This window comes from Ambystoma mexicanum, chromosome 6p (assembly GCF_040938575.1).
Source record: "Ambystoma mexicanum isolate Mex_15411 chromosome 6p, UKY_AmexF1_1, whole genome shotgun sequence".
NCBI classification, from domain to species: domain Eukaryota; kingdom Metazoa; phylum Chordata; class Amphibia; order Caudata; family Ambystomatidae; genus Ambystoma; species Ambystoma mexicanum.
The window spans coordinates 417,146,355-417,168,094 of NC_090935.1; the positions used below are offsets into that span (position 1 = coordinate 417,146,355).

The 21,740-nt window shown below is 45.8% G+C and overlaps 1 protein-coding gene across 2 annotated transcripts in view; it reads left to right on the forward strand.

Moving 5' to 3' along the window:
• NIM1K (NIM1 serine/threonine protein kinase) overlaps positions 1-21,740 on the forward strand; it is a 413,346-nt gene that overhangs the window by 37,809 nt on the left and 353,797 nt on the right. The window lies entirely within an intron of this gene.

A 21,740-nucleotide genomic window follows, 5' to 3' on the forward strand; every position in this document is an offset into this window, starting at 1 on the left:
TAACATCTGCACTTTCAAATTGTGTGATTTAGAAGCACTTTCAAGTGCATAGGAATTCAGGTGCCTCTGATTCCTGTTGCCCTTGTAGGCTTGTGGGTAGGATGCATGGCTGGGAAAGCCTTAATCAGCTGCACCCAGTGATCATGGTTTGAGACCTCCTGCTAGCATTGACACTATTATCATTTTTATTTTTGGTCACACATAAAGATGCAGAAGTTTTCTTATAAAACATGTTTTTTTCAAACAGATATAACTACAGAATTCCTGTGAATACATATAAATATAAGAGCTGCTGAGTTTGGCTGCCCTTCAGTAGTTAAGGTCAACTGGATGAGGCCTACAGTATGTTGCTCTGGCACCTGTTCTAAAAAGGGTGCTAAGAAATACAAAATATGTTGCTATAGCATCTGCTCTATTCCCAACTCACTGTAAAAACGGAGACTGCCTCGCTGCCTGTGTTTTTTCACACATGTTCATTGTAGATCAAAACGCTAGGAATTTACCTTGACTCCACACTATCACTGTGTAGACAAACTAATGCTGTCAGTTCAGCATCCGCCTATACATGCAAACTCATTACTGCTTGTAGACCATTCTTAACCACCCCTAATTGCATCATCTTGGCTAGAACACTTGTTATGTCCAAGATAGACTAGTGCAGCACCCTTTACCTAGGGACTAGCCAGTCTAATCTCAACAAACTGCAAGTCACTCAGAACAATGCCATTAGAGCGGCATTAAACATACCTAAAAACCACCACACCTCCAACCACAGAAGTCATTTACATTGGCTTCCTGTTAAGCATAGAATCTCACTGAAAACACTTGCCTTAACTCACAAGTGTCTGTCCAACCAGACCCCCAGCCAGCCAACCGACTCATACCCCACACCTCCACTCGGCCTATGAGAGTTGCCCAAGCCCATAGCTTATCCCCTCCCAGATTCAAACTACAAAAAGCCGGTGGTGTGAGCTTCCCTGATTTTGGCCTCCAAGCTTTGGCATACTCTTCCTAGTGCTATCAGAGCTGAGCCATCCTTCCATTCCTTCAAGAGTAAAACCAAATCATGGCTCTTTGCACAAAACATATGAGTTACTTGGTGCTCTACTCACGATACTGCCACGTTGTTACTCACTCCCGTACCCTGCCACCCATTATATGTTGTAACACATTTATGATTTTATGACTCATTGTAATATATTTCCTTTACCTAATTTATTGTTCCCGTATTGTGCCAGCTAGTCACCCTCACTCTCTTGACCTTATTCTAAGCTGGACACTTGTTTCTCCATACCTCTACACAACCTTATTTAAGCTGGAAGTTTGTTTCTTCCTTACCTGTACTTCTTCTGCATATTATTTTGTGTTTATTCTCCTCACACTGCAGCCCTACCGATATGTTGATTGTAAGCTGGTAAGCTACTCACTATTGCCTCTGTATATAACTGTACTATTGTCTGCCTAAGATTAAGCGCCCAGATGCCTTTGGGCCCGGCACGCTTTCCAAATGAACAAAATACAAATACAAAGTATATTTTTCAATGAATAGTGCAACTCCAAGAACCTTCTGCGCCTGTTCTCATTTTAATTGAGAGTCTCTGTCTATGTTTTCAGGTGAACTCAACTCCTGCACCTTTAAGATCTATCCCTCCACTGCCCCTCCAACACCTCCCCCCTGGCCACCATGGCAGTGGAGGATAGTTTTGCATGTCTAGAAACCCTCCCATGGCCTCACACACTATTCCCTATGAAATCCCCTTCCCCCAAACAGCTCCAAGGTGAGGATGCCACACAGTATGATGATAGAGGACAAAGATATTTTTTATTTCATCAACACAATTCCCATGACATAGATACGTCATTGCCCCACTTGCAGGACCTTTTTGACATAGGCAATTACCCTGCAGCAGATGTCTTGTGAATGTACATGAAACTGAAACCTGTTAATGCCATTCATTAACTCAGGCCTGCTCATGGCTTTACAAACCTGCTTACAATATCCCTTGAAGTGCCCCCCACGTAATTTGTGGATTGGATTTAGGTCTGCAGACTAGGGGGCGTCTGAAACAAACGAAGACTCTGGCTCTCTATAAATGATGCCGCAGCCCAGAACTGTTTTGGATTGTTGTCCTGTGTTACCCTTGGATTTTAGTTGTCCTGACGATTAAACCTTTGTTCATGTGGGATCCGTACCCCACAGAAAAAGATGACTCTTGTGCCTGGATCCTTTTTGAAGTTGTCCTCCCCCCAGACATGGACTTTCACCAGATGGTCTGGCTGTTGTTTACTGGACAGGTGCCAATGCTTTCTATGTTTCAACATCTAAAACCGCACAAGCTAGGCGTCCTATCCGTTAAATCCAAGCCCTTGTCTGGCTCGATCCACTATTTTGTTTGCAACATCCACTTTGCTCATGTAACGGATCATCGATGACCGCCTAGAAAGTGACAAAAACGAGTCTTTACTAAACCATACACAAATAAATAATGTATATCAGCATTGCACAAAATCTAAGGATACTGTTTTACCTCCTCAGGTTTTGGCAACAGGTAAACAAAAACAACAAAATAAAATAACAAGAGGCAATTCAATAAGGAATTGAAGGAGGTGACATTCGAACCCAGCTCCCATTACTGCTCCTTTTTCAGAGGTGGGTGATTAAACCACTTCACAGCCAATACTGTATCAAAGCCATACATAACTTTTAACACAGAAGGCATGCCGCCATGCACTCTGCTCTGCCAAAGCCTTGTGCATGATCAGCGTAGTATCTGTCTAGTGCCAGACCATGGATGTAGGGGAGAGGTGCTGTTAGTTTTACGTTCCCTTTAGGCCTTTCAATGATGGGACAAATAAAAAATAGGTCTCTCACTGGGACAAAGAGTTTCACATCCAGGCAAAGGCTGCATTGCATGCCTGCTTATATAACAACTTCCGGGGACAGGGGGCGTGGCTTGGGCAGCCATGGAGTAGGACGCGCTTCCCGTGCAGCTCCGTAAGATCCAACAGATGATCCCTGAAAACTACCTTTAAAAATGCTCCACTGGTTCCAGAATTGATCACACATGCATGGGAACATGTGTTCTGCTCACTGTACAAAGACAGAGAGAATCGTAAGTGGGATCCTGGTGGAATTGCTCGGGGAACGACGGCGGCTGTTCGGTCCATTGTCACACAAGATGGCCGACGACAAAGGAAACGAAACTAGAGCACCCGAAGAGGACGAATAGAGGCGGCGGCCACGGGGAAAGAATGACGATGGCGAAGTGGAGACGGAGCAAAACCCCTGTGGCGGTGAGCCTTGGGTTGCGAAGGCTTGGGTGCTGACCCGGACGGCAGGAGCCCGAGGGCAGCGGAGGTGTGAAAAGATAGGCCGCACCACGACAGGCACGAGAAGCGCTCGCTCGGCATTGATGAGCAACAAGATACGGCGAGAGGTGGCGGATGGCGCGACTGCCTGAAGATCATCACAACAGCCGATTAGAGGAAAAGACTCGGGGAGACACGCGGACGCTGAATCGTGATACAGAGGCCCAACGAAGGCCGGAAAATGTTGGCACGAGGGGCCGTGGGCAAGAATAAGAACAAACAACCCACAATGAATATTTTTGCCAAAACACAACACTCTCCTGTGGCCATCGCGCCCAAAGGCCCAATGGCACCAGCTGAGGGCACCACAGCGGCTGATAATCATCAGATTTTAGAGGCCATTACGTAGCTGAAAGACTCTTGGGGGGTTGCGATGTTGGACCTGTGCACTTCCCTGGAGGCTAAAATTGAAGCAGTGGGCATTGAAGTCTCCCTGCTGAGACAAGATGTCAGGGGGCTGGCGGAACGTACTAGCAGCCTGGAAGGTGCGGTGAAAACTAACACGGACACCAGCACCAACAATGCAAAGGAGATCCATGTCCTTAAGCAACAGGTGGCTAACTTGGAGTCTTGTGCAGAAGAAGCGGAAGGGAGAGCGAGGAGAAACAATATCCGCGTGGTGGGTTTGCCGGAGGGTGAAGAGGGCCAGGACCCGACTAACTACATCGAGAACTTATTCCTACAAGGAATTGGTGCTGGCACACTCTCACAGGGATTTGCAGTGGAGCGCGCACACAGAGCCCTTATGAGGAAGCTGAGACCAGGGGCCCCTCCACGAGCGATAATTGCCAAAATATTGAACTACAAAGACTGCGAGAAAATACTGGAGTACTTCCGAAAAGGCGGAACAATCGAAAGGGCCTCGAGCACCATCACGGCATACCCGGATTATACTATGTTGGTCCAGAGGCAACGGTACAGCTATGTAACCATCAAAAGGAGGCTGCGGGCGGCTGGGATAAAATATATGCTTCTGTACCCTGCGAAATTGAAGGTGGTGCACAAGGGCAAAATGTATTTTTTTGACACTGCGGAGGAAGCAACGACATGGCTGGATCTGCAGGGCTGCCCGGAACAAGACACGGAAGAGACTTAAGATGGACGCGATAAGTGACTGGGTTACGGTATGCATACTGTTAAAGCGGCGTGTGAACATCCCAGGGCGCGGCTGTAGGAGGCCGATATTCGATAAAATAACGCTGATTGTAATGGACTTGATGGACTGGAATATAGTGGTGGGTACATATATTTAAATTGTATAGCAATGTGTAGTTATCCGATGTGCTATAGGAGCGGCGGGGCGAAAGCACCCTACCCCCCAAATTATAGTTGTAGTTATAGTAGGTTGGCCACTAGGGCGGCCTCACCCTGCGGAGCTGCGAGTAGAGGCGAGAGCCAGAAAGAGCTAGGGGGAGCCTGAGATCCAGGGATGGAGCTGGGCAACAGTTGGGGGGTGTGATGTTGGGGAAGGGACGGGAGGTGGGAGGGAGGGTGAGCGGGAAGTTTGGTGTGTTTTTGGTTAAAGGGAATTTAGAATGGGATGCAAGCCTATACAGATCGGATTGGAATTCAAAGCCAAACTGCACCTGGGGGAGAGGGAATGGGACTACAACAGGCCATGGGGACCTTAAAATACTTACATGGATTGTGCGGGGGCTTAATAGCTACTTAAAAAGGAACAAGGTTATGTTGTACCTGCGCAGGCAGAAAATAGATATTGCGTTGCTGCAGGAAACCAACCTTACACGAGAGAGGATGGACATGATCGCGGGAAGGTGGAAGGGGGTGTTGGTTGGCTCTTCGTACTCTGCCTACGCAAGAGGAGTACTTATATGGGTGGCGCCACATGTCCCGTTTCGGCGATTGCAAGTGGTGGCTGAGACAGACGGGAGGATGGTAATGCTGAGGGGACTGGTGGAGAACAGGCAGATAAGTATTGTTAACACGTATGCCCCGAACCAGAACACAGCGGCGTACATTAGGACATTGAGTGCGAACCTGAGCGCATGTGTAGAAAGCGCTGTGATCTGGGGAGGGGACTTCAACTGCGTATTGAACCCGAGGGTGGACAGATCGGATGGGAAATTGGATAGACCGGCTCCTGCAGCCAGGGCGCTACAGACATTGCTGGATGACTTTGGGTTGGAAGATGCATGGAGAGTGTGGCACCCCCAGGAAAGGCAATATTCACATTATTCTGCCCCACAGCAGTTATCAACGAGGCTGGATTATGTCTTTGCATCACCTGAAATGATAGTGGAGATTGCACACATAGAGTGCAGGGCCAGGGTCCTCTTGGACCACTCGCCCCTGATTCTTGTGTGGCAATACTGCCCCCCGAGAGCGAGAATCCCGACATGGCGCCTACGAGCGGAGGCGTTGCGGGACCCCTTCTTTAGAGAGGATTTGAGGGAGGAGATTGTAAATTATTTTGAAACGAATACTGGGAGCGTGGACTCTGCGGGTACACTATGGAAGGCCTTCAAAGTTGTCATGAGGGGTGCGGCCAAGCGAAATCCAAGGGCCTACAAGGTGGGGTTTCGGCTGAACTGCGGGAGACGGAAGTAAAATTAGAAGAGGCCTTAAAGGCCGGAGACGATACAGCGGAGAAGCTAGAATTGATACTTAAGCTACAGCAAAAATGTGTGGAATATTGGGAGAGATTGTGTAACCTTAATTATAAAAAATACATAGAGAGACAGCATGCGGGAGGTGATAAACCGGGGAGACTTTTGGCATGGTTATATAAGAGCGAGACCCCCAGAACCACAATCAGAACTATAGAGAGAGAAGACAGTAGCATAGAGGACACCCAGGAGGGAGTTAATCAAGCGTTTGTGGTTTATTATAAAGTATTATACGGAGAAGATGGGGAAAGTAGCCGTGCTATGATGGAAGAAACGCTTGAGGATATGGGGTTGCCCAAGATAAGCGAGGAGGAAAGAGAGGAATTGGATACCCCGATCACCCTGGAAGAATTGGGGGAGGTGGTGAGTCAGCTGCCTACTAGTAAAACCCCAGGGACAGATGGGCTCCCAAGCAAATTTTACAAAGTATACATAGAAGAGGTCCTCCCCCGCTGCTAGAGATGATAAACGAAGCGTTCGAGATGGGACACTTACCGGAGTCACTGAGAGAGGCTGTCATAATACCTCTCCCCAAACCTAATAAACCTGGGCACAGCTGTGGTTCCTTTAGACCCTTGTCAATGCTGAATCAAGACGGCAAGATATTAACTGCTGTCCTAGCGAATAGACTGAAGAGGGTCATTAGCAAATTAATACATCCGGATCAAACGAGTTATGTCCCCCATAGAAACATTACCAATAATCATAGGTGACTCCAGAGAATCATTGAGTTTGGCAGAGAAAGTGATGAGGAAATGGCAATCGTGTCCTTGGATGCGGTTAAGGCCTTCAACTCCGTCAAGTGGCCATGGCTGCTGGCGGCACTGAAGCACTATGGGTTAGGGCCTGGATATGTAAGGTGGGCAAAAATGTTATATAGCGAACCGCTGGCTAGAGTTATGTAGGATCTGTGATATCAGAGACGTGGCAGCTCAGCAGGGGTACTAGACAGTGATGCCCGTGGTCTCCTATGCACTACATACTGGCCCTGGAACCTCTGGCAATATATCTGAGGCAGCAATATGACACCATAGGCATCGAGGTGAAAGGGGAGCAGCATTTGGTCTCCCTATATGCAGATGACATGCTGCTGTACATGCGATTCCCAGAAGAAAACCTCCAGTACATTTTGGAAGTGCTCGGGAGATACGCCGTGCTGTCCGGCATAGCGTTGAACCCCCAGAAGTCTAGCTTGTTCCCATTGGGGGGGTACATAGGGATTCCAGCGAGAGGTTACCGGTATTGCAGGTACCATGGGTGGTTAGTACATTTCGGTACCTGGGGATATCACACCGTGGAGGAAGAGCATAGGTGTAATACAGAAGTAGCCATCAAGAAAATTGAGAAGTGCCTGCAGTTTTGGACAAAGCTGCTTTTGGCGATGATGGGGCGGGGAACAATGCTAAAGATGGTGGTCCTGCTGAGGCTCCTACACTACTTCGGGAACATACCGTACCTGATTCCTAAGAAGTTCTTCACCAAACTGAATAGCATGTGTAGGGACTTTTTGTGGCATGGCACGCGAAACAGAGTGACGTTATAGAAGCTTCAGAACTTCCATGACAAAGGAGGAATAAAGCTGCCCAACCATGAGGCGTACTATGTGGAAAGCCAGTTGCAGTATGTTGTCAAATGGCTCTCTGATGAAGAGACCTCTGAACTTAGGCTGTTTGGGCGTGATTGTGCACCTTTTTTATTTGAAAGAGATGATGTGGGTACCCAGGGCGGAAATGGTGGGGTGCCCTAAAATGATGCTCCTGGGGTGGAAGATGTGGCGCAGGGCATGCCAAATGATGGAGGACCCGTCCCCATGCTCACCGCAGATACCATTGGTTGTATTGACGGGGGCAGACGCTCAGCTGCGAATGATACTCCGGACCCACTGGGAACCGGCTGGGGTGGCAACGATGGGTAATATTTGGCAGGAGGGCGCAAGTATTACGTTTGAGGGGCTGTGGGAAGAAACTAGGTTGCACAAAGGCCAGTACATCACGTATCATAGAGTGGTGCAGAGGATTAAGAGAATATAGCCTGAAACTGTGTTGGAGGAAGAATTAGACACCACCATGGACGTGATATATGACATAGCTGAGGGGGGCCACGAGATTTCCAGACTGTATGAGATGTTGATGTCTAAAGTGGGGAAGGAGGTCACGCAGTTGAGACTAGACTGGGAAATGGAGGTCGGGGCCCCAATGGGAGATGGGATGTGGGAACGGGTGCAAGGGTATCATAAGAAGGTGTCTAGAAACGCGAGGCTGAAACAGATACAGCTGTACATAACACACAGAGCCTATATGACGCCTTGGAGGATATCGAGGTTTGAAAATGCAGGACGGCAAGCATGCCCCAAGTGTGATGAGGAGAATGCGGGCATGGTGCATATGTTCTGGTCATGCCCGATCATAGAGAGATTCTGGAGGGGAGTGAAAGAGAAACTGGAAGAAAGAGGAGTCAAGATAGTAGTGGATACGGTGTGGGCCTGTCTGCTGAGGGGGTTCCCCAGACCACAGAAGCTCAGGCATGTAAGTAAGCTGAGGGATCTGGCTTATGTGCTTCCAAAAGGAAGGATTGCCATGGGATGGAAGTCATGCCATGTGCCGAAGATAGAGGTGTGGTGGAAAGACTTGCAAAAATGGGCAGAGGCCGAAACCATGGCATGGCAAGAAGTGTGTGGCACTGGGGGGGAGGGGGAGAATGAGTCCCTGATGGCCTGGAAATCACTGATAGCCATACTGTTTGGGTCATTAGCTGACCCGGCTGAGCCTGTAAAGGAGGAGACCGAACCACAGGATGCGGAAACTGAAGGTTTAATGCAATAGACTCGCAAGGGGGGTGGGTTAGAGGGAGTAGTGGTTAGATATTAAGAAAAGTGTAATGAAACTGTTGGAACATGCACTGTTTGTTTGGTTTATATTGTTTAATTGTCTGTAAAATTCAATAAAATCTTTTTAAAAAAAAAAAGATGAACTAGAGTAGAAGGGCAAGGTGAGACTGTGCCTCTGTGGTAACTCCATCTGGGCGAGAGAAAGGCACCATTTCCTAGCTCCCATGAGAAAACTAAGGGGGGCTGGGAAAGGGACCGTTGGGAAGCCCGATGGAGTCAGCTAGCCAACACCTCAGGGTAACCACCACAGTTTTAGCCTCAGCACCAGACAGTAGGGGTTACCATACCATAGTACTAACCTCGTTTAGGGACCCCTGGGTTAGGGTGGCAGTAGCACAAGAGAGCGAGGGAGAGCCCTAGTACCCATATCCCCAAAAGCTTTTTTCTACCGCTCAGCTTTGGCAATTCCACTAAATCCCACTACTTCTGTACAAATTGACAAATAAACACCCTTGAAGTGCATTAAAAAAAAAAACTTCCAGGGACAAGTGTTGCAGAAGATGCTTCTCCGGTTCCCTGTGTTTCTTGGTGCTGCCTGTATACCAGGGGTCTGCAACCTTTCGCTCCCCAGATGTTTTGGACTATGGCTTCCCTGGCCGTTTACTATACTGATTAAGGCTTATGGCAATTGGCATCTGAACCTAACAACCTCCTATGCCTCCGCCAATCCGGCTTCCGGCCAGGGCATGGCAATTAATCAGCCCTAGTAGATCTAAAAATACAAATGGACGAGATCAAGGACAATGGCAACTTAGCACTCCTGCTATTTCTTGACCTCTCAGCAAGCCTTTGATTTAGTCAGCCATAATATACTATGTAAACATCTTGCTTTGGCGGGCCACTTCTCTACCAAAGTCATACATTAGATACAATCCTTCCTATCCAATATAACTATGAGGGTCTTCCCATCTACAACAGCAGCAGTCCCAGCACAAGTCTCTTGCGGAATTCCACAAGAATAATGTGTCTCCCCTAAACTGTATAACATTTCTACTAAACCTCTTTTTGACCATCTGGATGATATGGGTGTCACCTACACTAACTAAGCAGACGACACCCAAATCCTCATACCTATTACATGTACATACGACACAGATTCAAAACTACTTAACGAAATCTACCAAACTGTGCAAGCTTGGATGGTTATTCACGCCCTTTCCCTAAATGACGAAAAAAACAGCTACTCCTGATAGGATCTCAAAACCTCCTAAACAAACTAGGTGATCACTTCAAATCCTTTGTTATTGACGCCATTATTATCGCTCGGGCCTGTAACTATGGGACCCGGGGCATTACCTGACTCAGTAATGCCTACGCGGCTCGGGGCTTATTGCTTAATTAATATAGATAAGATGGGTCAGAATAGGCGCAAAGGGCATAATGTGCATATTCCATTGATGCAGGTTCAACCCACTGCAGTAACAGTATCCAACATGGCCAGAACCAGATGACCTAATGCTAACACATATAATTATACTAAAGCTCAAAGGGTTGGAGCACTAGAGTGATTACAGCAATAAGCAAGAATGGGGTTTGGAAAGATGGGAACACTGGAAAATAGGAAGAAGATGACTTGAACAATTGAGAAAATGTTCTATGGGGCAATGTGCCTCAGACTTACAATGATTCATAATTATGCACCCTGGCATTGAACCTATAGCGGTACCCAAAACCATTATGTAATGTAATATGTATATTATGTATGGAATTTGTATAGCGCATAGTCCCACTGGTATGGCCTCAAAGCGCTGTATGTGAAATGGGAAACTTGTCAGAGGTGTTTAGAATGCGTGTGTGTATTTTAGCCAATATGAAGGTAGGTTGGGGTGGCCAAGTCGCTGCCAGCAACCCATGTCGGGCTTGCATGTGGATGAATGCTGTGAGGTTATAGGGAGAGTATGCAAGTCCAGGAGACTGATCATGTGTCCAGCTAGACCGAATTTCTTGTTGTGTGACCTAGCTGCATTCTAATGGAAGAGGGGTTGTGTGATGTGTCTTCAAGTAGCGTGTGATTGCAGATAAGTGCGGTTGGGTGGGTGTGGCTACGGCTATCTTCCATTGACATGGAGTGTGATGTGTACCCAAGTGTCATGGAAGGTTTCCTGTTTAGGGCGCTCCTGTCCTGCAGTCTACCAGAGTCCTTTCTCTGCGGTGTTCAGTACATTATTTGAGGGTCACATTGCTGCCCCAGCCTATCTGATAGGGGGGTTAAATTAGGGACGTGGAATGGGTCAGGGCACTGGGGGAAGAGCCAGGTTTTGAGGTCCTTCCAAAAGGCAAGGTGATCCTCTAAACTGTGGATGCTGAGGGGTATCGCGTTCCATATGTGCTGGAGGGCAATGTTTTCCATATTTTTCCAGTGGTTGCAGGTAGGCAGGCCCCTATACATATAGGCTATTCACCTGTCTGGTAAAACCTATGCCTAAGGGACTTCTTATTGGATTAATGCATTGATCAAGCTACTAGGATAATCAATGCTCTCTTTTGTGAGCACACCAAAAACTCCTAAATTGTATTAGTGGATTGACTCTAGGAAAGGAAAAATGCTACAAGGTAGTGACAGCTTCCCCAGCAAGAGGACCCTGTACGTTGCATCTGACATGCCTCGCCAAGAAGAACATCAGCAATTATTACAAAAAGAGAAGGACTTTGGACACATTGGTGCTGTGGTTTATGTATAATCAGTGACATTTTAGGCCTCTAGTGCTACGGGTTGCATTATTTCACATTTTGCATTTTCTGAATTAATCTTGGAAATTCAAATCTTTTAAAGGAAGGGGCATATGAGGGTGATAATCACCACTCTTGAGTTTACTGACCAGGCCGAAGCACAATGAATGAACAGTCCGTATGATAGCAGTGAGACAGCAGAGGGAGGTGGAGCAAAAGATAGGGTGGTAGCTTGTGAATGCATGTACAGTGACATTTATGGAATTATACAGGGTTTTCCTGGACATGTAACCTGTGACTTGCTTTGAGGTCAATTACTCTGAGAGTATCTCACACTTTTTAAGGGGGATTCATGTAAGCACAAATTGCAGAATTGAATAATGTTCTCACACCATGGAGGACTAATACTTTCCTTCCCATATGGGTTGGGCAGAAAGTCCTGGCTCCTCCAGACATGAGGTGGGAAGTGGCAGCACAGTTTAGGTCCCCCTGTGTTGCTCCAGTAGACCTCAAGCAGTCTATTCCTCCCAGTGCCTGGTTTGTGGAGTACAAAAACACCTGCATGTGGATAACTAACAAGAACCCCTAGTGTTTGTAGAGGTTCAACAATGGAGTACTCCAATTTGTGGGTGAACACTAAGCTAGGTTCAGCTAACAAGGTGCAACAGCGAAGGTAAATTTCTCAATTATAGCCCTGATTCATGGAAATATTTGCGTGCAAAACAGGGATTTGCGTGCTATTCTGGCCGCAAATCCCCGTTTCACGAATGCGGATTTGTGAGCAGAATGTCACGCAAATCCCCGTTTCACAAGCAAATAATTCCATGAATCATGGTCTATGGGCCTCATTACACGGTAGGCGGTAGCCATGGCGCTATTAGCGCCATGGCTACCCCCTTACCGCATTCCGGGTCCGTGTTCCCGGAATAGGGATTTACCGGGTCATTCTGACCCTGGAGGACCCGGTAAGTCCCCATTCCGAGAACCATTCCCCATTTCCATTTGAGCCTCCTTAGGGCTCAATGGGAATGGGGAAGGAGCTAATAACGGTACTGCAATTTGCGGTACCGTTATTAGCTCTGAAGCCCCTTAGCGGGTCCCTTCCATAACGCCTGGTAAAACCAGGCGTTAGGGGAGGGACCCGCTAAGGGACCTCGTAGTAGGGCGGTAAGCGATTACCGGCACCAGTGCCCTTACCGGTGCTGGTAATCCCTTACCGCCTACCGTGTAATGATGCCCTATATCTTTAAACATACAGAAATATGGACAACATGTTTTCTAAGCCTGTATATATTGAGTCACATTTAATGAAAGTTATGCTTCACTGAATGCGTATACCGTACCATACTATCTACCGCATTTAACTACTTTTTTTAAAATGATAAAATGCCGGTTCACTAAAAAAGCTATGTTCTCCTTACATTATCCAAATAAATGGACCTTCAATAAAGGTCAGACTTTCACACCTCATTGGTTTTGGTATGTTTGACCGAATTCTATTTGGTTGTGGCAAACTGACCGTAAATCAATTTGGTCTGTGCCCCATCTGTGCACATGTGTTTTTTTTGGTGTTTATTTTTTGTCACTCGCCTCCAATTTTAAAGAACCTCCCGCTCTCCAGGGTTGGTATTTTGCAATATATGCGACCAAATTGGTCATTAGGTCAATTGTTTTCTCTCAGATAGGCTAATACCACCTCATCAACTCTGCTTTCTACCTGCTCTGTTACTCATGAACTGGAGATAGCTACAGTGCTCCTTTTACTGAAAAACAACTACCTTGGATCCAGGTTACTTGAATAAAATGATCAGCCTATTTCTCGTCTACCATTTTGTGGGTAATGCTTCAGTCCGTTGTAGAGTTGCTATTGTTGATTGTCAGGCAGGTTTCAGGCCTGTGGGGGTCACTCAAAACTGTTATAATTGTGATGATGGATTATATCCGGGGGATAGCTGCAGTGTGGGGACTTTTTTTAATTAGTTATGACCTTGGACACTGACCACCCCACGCCACCCTCTTGTGTTAGCCAACCATTTTGAATCTGAACTGTTACAATTGACTTGTGGATTCCAAATGGGCTCTGTTTTTTCTCAATGCATTATATTATTTGCTAGCCTTTTCACTTGTAGACTAGTGTTTTTTTCAAGCTAGAGTAATTGTTTTCCTGCTCCCTTTTGTTAAAGCAGTTGGTGTTATTAATGAACTTACATGAAATACAGTCCCTGCATCACTAAGAAATGTGTATGGATATGATGATATTTAAATAGTGAAGTTCCTGTTTTTCTTACAGTATTCTCAATTCGCTTTATATCGGTTTAGTCTGTTGTCATTCCTCCTGTCAAAGTAAGCAAGTCAGTAGTGCTAATGCACTAACGAGCGTTCACAAAAGGAATTCTTTTGAAAAGAGGTTCTGAAACAGTAACAAGTTGAACGTAAGGTCCTTTAATCAGCAACATGTCATGCAATGGATGTGATGCAGAATCACTCTTACACCAAATAATTTGACCGACTCAGGAAGTTGGCAAAAAGTCTCATCCAACTGTTTTAATATCAATAGTCTAAAACAGGGAGTTACAGCAGACATCAACGGATGTTCACTCAAGCTCTCAGTGCAAATCACATAAAAAATACCTTTATACAGCAAAAATTCATCATACATGACATCATACTACGTGGCAAATAAGAAAAACCTATGAAGGATCAGGATTGGATTAAGGGGAACATCTAAATATACTTTCTATACTGGGGTGGGGTGTGTTTGGGTCTCTACGGTCAGGTGGACAACTTAAGCCTGCCTCTAGTGCAAGTCATCCTCAACACTCATTTGACACACAGATTACTATTGGCTCTTAAACTATAAGGCCCTTCCTTATATAGCCCTCTATAATTGGTTGGCACACTTGTGCCATGTAAGGAACATTCGGCTCTTTAGCAGCACATAAGCTCATCTCTAGGTGCTGGGAGGTGGACATGACTTTTGCTTCCCACCCAATTAGACCCTCATCTCTCATTGCCCATGCCTTCTGCCATGAAGACTGTCTTTGAACTTGACCTTGCAGTAGTTTCTCTTCTCTTGGGAATAAGAGGAAGTACAGGCACATGCTTATCATAGTTCTGGCCTGCTTGCCCAACTCCTATTTTCATCCTTGGCTCATGTGACAGGAGACCGTATTTTGGCCCACTTTGCAGCATTTCATTGTCTTTAATTAATAAACTTGGCACTCATGGTGTTCTTTCTTGACACCTTAACATGAGATGATTCAGCATCTCACGTTCACTGTTCTTCATGGATAGATAGCTGGCCTTGGCTTGCTCCAGCTTTGATACCAAGCCAAACAGCTTTATCCTTCAAGTCCGCGATATCCAGGCTTAATTATTTGCTGCGACACACACAGCTCTCGATCCTTCTTTCTCCATGGGTTTGTACTTACTAAACTTTATGAAACCGATGTCCAAAAACTATACAATAGCGGCTTCGCCTGCAGCCTATTCACTACGTATAGCTAGCTTCTAATATTACTTTATCTACTTTCTACTTGCATTGCTGCGTCTGTAAAGCTATTAAACGGCTTGCATTTTCTGCATTGCTCTTCACACGTGCAATCTTCATTTTGCATTGGAACGTCCACTCGACTCCTTATTTGGTCATCAGTTTCTATAAGGTCCATACATTTTCTTCTTCAGCCACTATTCTTAGTGCATCACTCTCACTTCTTGTGACATCACCAGCTTCTCTTTTTCTTGTTTTCATATTCCTTTGGGGACTTCTTCTAAGAGATTGACATCTCTTCAGGCGTACATCTGGTATGGCTTTCTCAGTGGATACCTTTCCTCGAACACTCGTCGCGGTATGGTAACAATTACTGATGTCAAACATGGTGCAGTTTCAGGTTTCCAAGATACAGGTAGTAGGGGGGCAGGACTTCCTGCAGAGGCGTTTGGCTGCTGCTCTATAAAGTTAACCATCCGCCTTCGATGACTGTCTGTAGTTTACATCATTGGAAAGACAACATGCAGGGCCTCATTACACGTTATGCTGTAAACCATGGTGCTATTAGCACCATGGTTGCCGCCGGTACCATACCGGTACCACCATGGAGAAAAGGGGAAGTATCACCCCATTCCAAGGTTGGCGGGGCGATAATTCCCCTTTTCTCCATGGCCCTTCCCCATTCCCATTTTTGCCCCATAGGGCTCAATGGGAATGGGGAAGGAGCTAATTACGCGACCGCAAATTGCGGTACTGTAATTAGCACCAAGGTCCCTTTGCGGGTCCCAACTTTAACGGCTGGTCTACACCAGCCGTTAAGGTCGGGTCCCGCAAAGGGACCTCGTAGTAAGGCGGTAAGGATTTACTGGTAGCGGTGCCCTTACCGGTACCGGTAAACCCTTACCGCCTACCGTGTAATGAGGCCCGCAATGTCAATTTATACCTTGCACTTGTGGTTCCTGGGTTATCCAACTACAAGTCATATATACATTGTCAACCATTTTCTAATTGTTAGTAATACCCTTCCCAAAGAGAAACCTACAAACCTATGGAATTACAGGAATCCATGTTCGACTACGTCATGATTCCTCTGCACAACAATGTATTTATTTAATTGTAGTTATTAAAACAGAATTCTAAGTGATTTTTGTTTAGCAACACTGGCTATGCGATGCTGGGTGACTTTCGAAACCAGACTTCTGTTTTTCATGGTGTTCAGTTTAGCGCCAAATGATGCTGTGTTCACCTCAGAGTGCTATTGCTATTGTTTTCAGTTAGGGACGAGTCCAGTATTCGAAGCAGTCCTCGAAAGGTAACGGCAAGTGGTTGTGAAGTTGAGTCAATCACAATAAACTGGTTGTTTGTATTCATGTGGCTATACTGAAAAACAAATGTCAAAATCTGGAAACATATCATTTTTGATATTGAATTTGTGATACTGCTTGGCACAAGTTTAACACGGATAAGTAAAAATGCAGTACAAAGTGGCGTAATACATCCTCATTTGAAGAAGCCTCTCAAAATATAAATAGTCAGTACTTTAAATGGTGGAATTAGGCAGATCGTAACCTTTTTTTACAACAAGAGTTAATACGAAACGTATTGTTTGGCATTACATTTTAAGTAAAGCATAACGTGGCGGTGCCAGGGTGGGTGGCAAGTAGAACTGTGTGGTCTCGGGCAAGCAATATATTGTGGACTCTCGTGTTTGTGAGGAAGATATAAAACAGCGCTGGTAGGCAGAGGGAGTCGCTGCAGTGCAGCCTTGCGATACTGAACAAAGCGAACATATTCTGAGCGTTTGTGTCTCATGAGGAGGAGAGGGAATCATGGGTCGTGAGGATGGAGGGCTTTGGTGCAGTGTCCACGCTGATGATTTTGGGAAAAAAAGATAATTCAAGCTCTTGTGTTCTCTGCAGAGGAAAGCAAAGCACTCGGGAATAGTAAGGGTAGGGATTGATTGTAGCGTAGCCTTGTGACCTCGACCTCGCACTTTAAATTTCCTTTAATCAACAGTTCGTCCAAACTTAATCTTAGCTTTCTTGTCTAAAAACGAACAAAAATACGAATAGGTGCCCGTTCGTCCCACTCCTTGCCCCTTCCCCGTTTCTCTGTTGTGTAGTGTAATGTGGGCCTGGCAGGTAACCCATGAACACACTGGTAAGATGTTGGAATGCACAAGTACTTCTTTAAAACGAACCCCAGTGCACTTAATAGCCAATGTTCTCTTTGTTCTTTGACTTCTGCATTTAAGGTTAATTGTTTCATCTTAAACTTAAACGTTTTCTTTAAAAACACTCAGACAATTAGACAGATGACAATTCTGACTGCTTGAGAAAGCTTTATAAGTAGCTTGAGGGGAACACCAAAGCTCCCCCGTAACCCTCAAATCTGAAGGCCACTGGCAAGTGCAACTGGCAACCAGCTCACAGTTCCCACCAGCTCAGAGTCCCCACCTGTAAAAGAGCCAAAGTCAGAGGAGCGAACTTTCCTGTGCTAGCTCCCAAAAATTGAAACACCCTGCCACTACCTCTCAGGAAGGAAACCTCCTTCACTGCCTTTCCGAAAAGCACTGAAAACCAAGCTCTTCAACTAGGCACCTCCTTCAGGCAGTTCCCATGTTACCTTTGGAACGCACCATTCCTAATCCTGTAAATGTCTCAGCCATGTCCTGTTTATTCTGTACCATATTGTATCTCTGTATGTACCTAAGTGAATCCTGCTTGAATCTTCTATAACAGCGCCACGATGCCTCAGGGCCGTTGCACGCTTTATAAATTCAAAAATAAATAAATAAGTGCTTGTTTCCAAACTGGAAAAGGAATATTTTGCACTTGCAGAAAATGACTTTCCAGGGATCAATTCAAAGCTTTTTCTAAAGTCATGATGTTTCCACTGATCGCGATTACAGAGAGAGATGTCTTAATATTTTTAATGAGGAACCCGAGAAAAGCAGATATACAAATGAATAGCTGCATTGAAAAAGGCAAATTAGGAGCCCTGCGCTGCACATGGTTAAATGCTAAATGTGGTATGAGGACACTTCCGAAAGCTTGCAAAACGCTGATGGTGAAAGATCATGGACACTTTTATCTTCTTATGGTCATTCATGACTGTTATTTAAGCAATATAACCTGAGCTGGGGTGGAGGGGGGCATTGCCAATCAGGTAATGCCCCAGGGCATATGTTACAAGCCTGAGCAAGGTTTACATTGCTAGTAGTACCCTGATATGCTGTACTGGGGTACTAATAATGTTTTTATCTCAGGTTGAGAAACGGTGTGTTTACCGTTTCTTAGCTTGAGATAAAACTACAGATGAAGATAGCCGCCATGGATCGGAGAGAAGGGAACTACATGTAGTCCCTTCACCCTTTCTATGCCGCCCGTTGCCATGCCGGGGATGTGCTGGGAACACTAGTGTTCCTGGCACCGGCGAGGGGCAAGGCAGCGCAAGGTAAGTGAGGCGGGCAGGGGGGAGATTGGATATGTGGAAAAGGGGGTTCCGGGAGAAGGGGATGCAGACGCGGGGGAGTGCACTTACCTAATTCCCAGTGAGGGAAGATGGTGGCCTCCTGCTCTGAGGAGGCTCGAAGTGGGGTCTTTACCATTTGGTAAAGACCCTGTTCAGATACTCCTCATTGGCTGGGAGGCCACCACACTCCCTTCGGCGGGTACAAATTTAAATTACTTACTGTATATGGTGGTATACCACGAGTCACACTATAGATCAAATGTATATAATATACCAGTTTATATTGCATATTGACTACAAGAAGGATACATTATAAAAAGTCTCAACAATACTCAAACTTTCAAAATTAACGACCCATATATCTAATTAGTTCAGAAAGATGCCAATGGATGATCCCAAATATAAAACATGTGTTTCTAAAAGAAAGTCTTCCTCTTGCATTTCTAAGGCCTCTCACACACATTGTTTATGATAGAGTCACTACACCTGCCACGGAAGTCTATGAGTAACCTGCACGTGACTGGTTTGTATTTTGGGGCCTAACTCAGTCTTTCATCAACCCGTAGTAGATAAAATAAACATTTCTTATTTATAGTGCTATAAAATGGCAGAGTAAGAGCTGTGGAAAACGATACATTAATATGTTCTGCTGGAGTGACAGACCATCCCTTGCTGGTAACGAGACACGTGTTACTCTTTTGTAAGAGTAACACGTGTAAGCATTTGGGATTGATAACATGTAGCCCTAAAAACGGATTGTTTGCTGTGCAAGATTCTGTGGCAAAATAGCATTTACCATGTATTCTGTTTTGAAATCTGGGAATGTGACGAAATGACAGCTGAGCGGTTAGGGGATGGGGACCGGAAGATCCTGGGGTAAGGACCTCTACTCGCACTATGATGGTGACCCCATAGACGGAACATGGTGGATCACCCAATGGCTCCACTACATCCCTAGCATTGTATCTCATGTGCTCTAAACACCAGACACCGCTCCTTCTTTAAATACATTCAAATACATTGGCCCTCATTACGACCCTGGCATTGGACCATGGTGCTAATAGCACCATGGTCCATGCCGGTAAGTTACCATTCCGAGGTTGGCGGGGCGGTAATTCCCCATGCCGCCATGACCCTTCCCCATTCCCATTTTTGCCCCATTGGGCTCAATGGGAATGGGGAAGGCGCTAAGTATGGTGCTGCAAATTGCGGCACCGTACTTAGCACCAAGGTCCTGCAAAAAGCAGGCGTTAAAATTGCCAGCCCGCAAAGGGACCTCGTAATCAGGCGTTAAGGGGTTAACGGCGCCACCACCTTTTACTGAGAAAAGAAACAGTGAGGATTGGAGAAGCTGTGTTTGCGAGCCTGCAATGCATGCAAAGAGACCAAGCATAACTAGCAAGATATCCCATGATCCAGCCCCCTGTCAATGATGGGAATCTTATTGCAGTTCACAGAGAAGAGGAACCCATTACCTTTGGAGTGCAGAAGCCCAGGCTGTCACCATGTGGGAGCCGGAGGGCCAAGATGGGAAGCATGCCTGACCCCAAGATGGTGGACTGGCTTTTCATAACCTCGGTCTGTGGACCCACAGCACAGCCCAGAAAACAAACAGCAGAATCTGTGGAGTGTGTAATCCAGACAGGTTTCCACCAAAGCAGAGGTCTGCTCCCAAATAGTGGACCACTACAGTTTATCTCCCAATGAACACCCTCATTTCAGCACTGGATGGAATACAAAAAGCAGGCAGCCCATGTAGTGGCTTTGGGAGTTAAGTCAGATAGAGAGGATGTTGGAAGTGAGAGTGAGGGACAGTTCGAGAGTAGGAAGAAGAAATAATATAGGGGAAAGAGGGGAGAAGTGGTGGAGATTTAGAAAGATATAGAGGAGGAGGCGGAACATCCAAGAGGAGAAGGAAAGGGGCAGTGAAAGAGCTAAGAGAAGAGAAAGACATTTAGGGAGAGGCGAAGGAGTAGAAATATCTAAGGAAGCGAAACTAAGAGGTAGTAGCGTATCTAAAGAGACATGCATGAGCGGAGGAGGTGAAACCTCTGAAGAGGGGAAGAGGATGTGGAGAAAGTAAGGCACTCCAGAGTAGACGAGAAGCAGGACATACTCCTAGAAGAAGAGAATAAAGGGAGGGTTGAAGAAGAAATCCTTGAGATAAAGAAAGGAGAGGAGGAAAAAAGGCACACTTAGAGAATGAGAGGGAGGTGGAGAAATGCTGAACTCCAGAAAAAAAGAGAAATGCAGTCAAAGAAGAGAGGAAAATGAACAGTGGGGAATGGGCGAGCCAGAGAAGAAGAGGCAAATAGAGAGTCAATGAATTAGAAAAGGGGAGGAGGTGTGAGAAGGAGTGGAAAGAGAGTGTACCTTTTTAAAGCCATGGTCAGAGGCCTTCTACTGAGTTGGTGATGAGCTGGTTGAGCTAAGCAGGAGGAATACAACCCTGGGGTAGTAATTTGCTGTCCAACCAAAGGTAAAGGGGGGCAAATTTAAGACTATTTCATAGAAAACAGTGGAAGTATCCTTGGGTCCAATGACTAGTATAGTTCCCGAAGCCAGATCACATCACATGACCCAGCCTACCGGGCATTGGTACCTTACAGTTGATTCCATATGGACAAGCACCAGGCCCTGATGATCAAATGTTGGGATGCACGTACAGCATCGTAGCAAGCCAAAAAGGTTCAGGTTGAGGAAAATCTATTAGAGAGCAACCAAGTGGAAGCAGAGTGAAGGGTGTGCCGCAGACAATGCATATATTGTTTAAGTTAGGTCTGACACATGTTAGATACTTACAGAAAGCAACACAGAAAGAGCAACAAATGTATTCATAGTGTGGTTGCAGAGGTCTTTGATAGGGCAGTATTATGGGCATGATTTTTTGTTGATGTATTGTAGTGATGTAGGATAGCGTGATGTGCTTGAAGAATTGAAATACGCGGAAGATGGAGTCAGCAAGGTGGTATGGTGGCACGCGTGAATGCAAACTGTGGCAGAATGTGGGTTACCTACGTGCCTAAACTGACATGAATTGAACTAAATGAAACACCAGCCAGAGGCCAGCAGAGTACTCTTTTAGTTTCAGAGGAAATGGCACTGTACACGTAGGAACAAACAGCCATTGCAATAAAACATTATTCATCCCTGATCTAGCTGGGGGCACAGCAGCATTAATGGATGTGTACTGGATGTGTGGAAAATATGCATATTTACACCT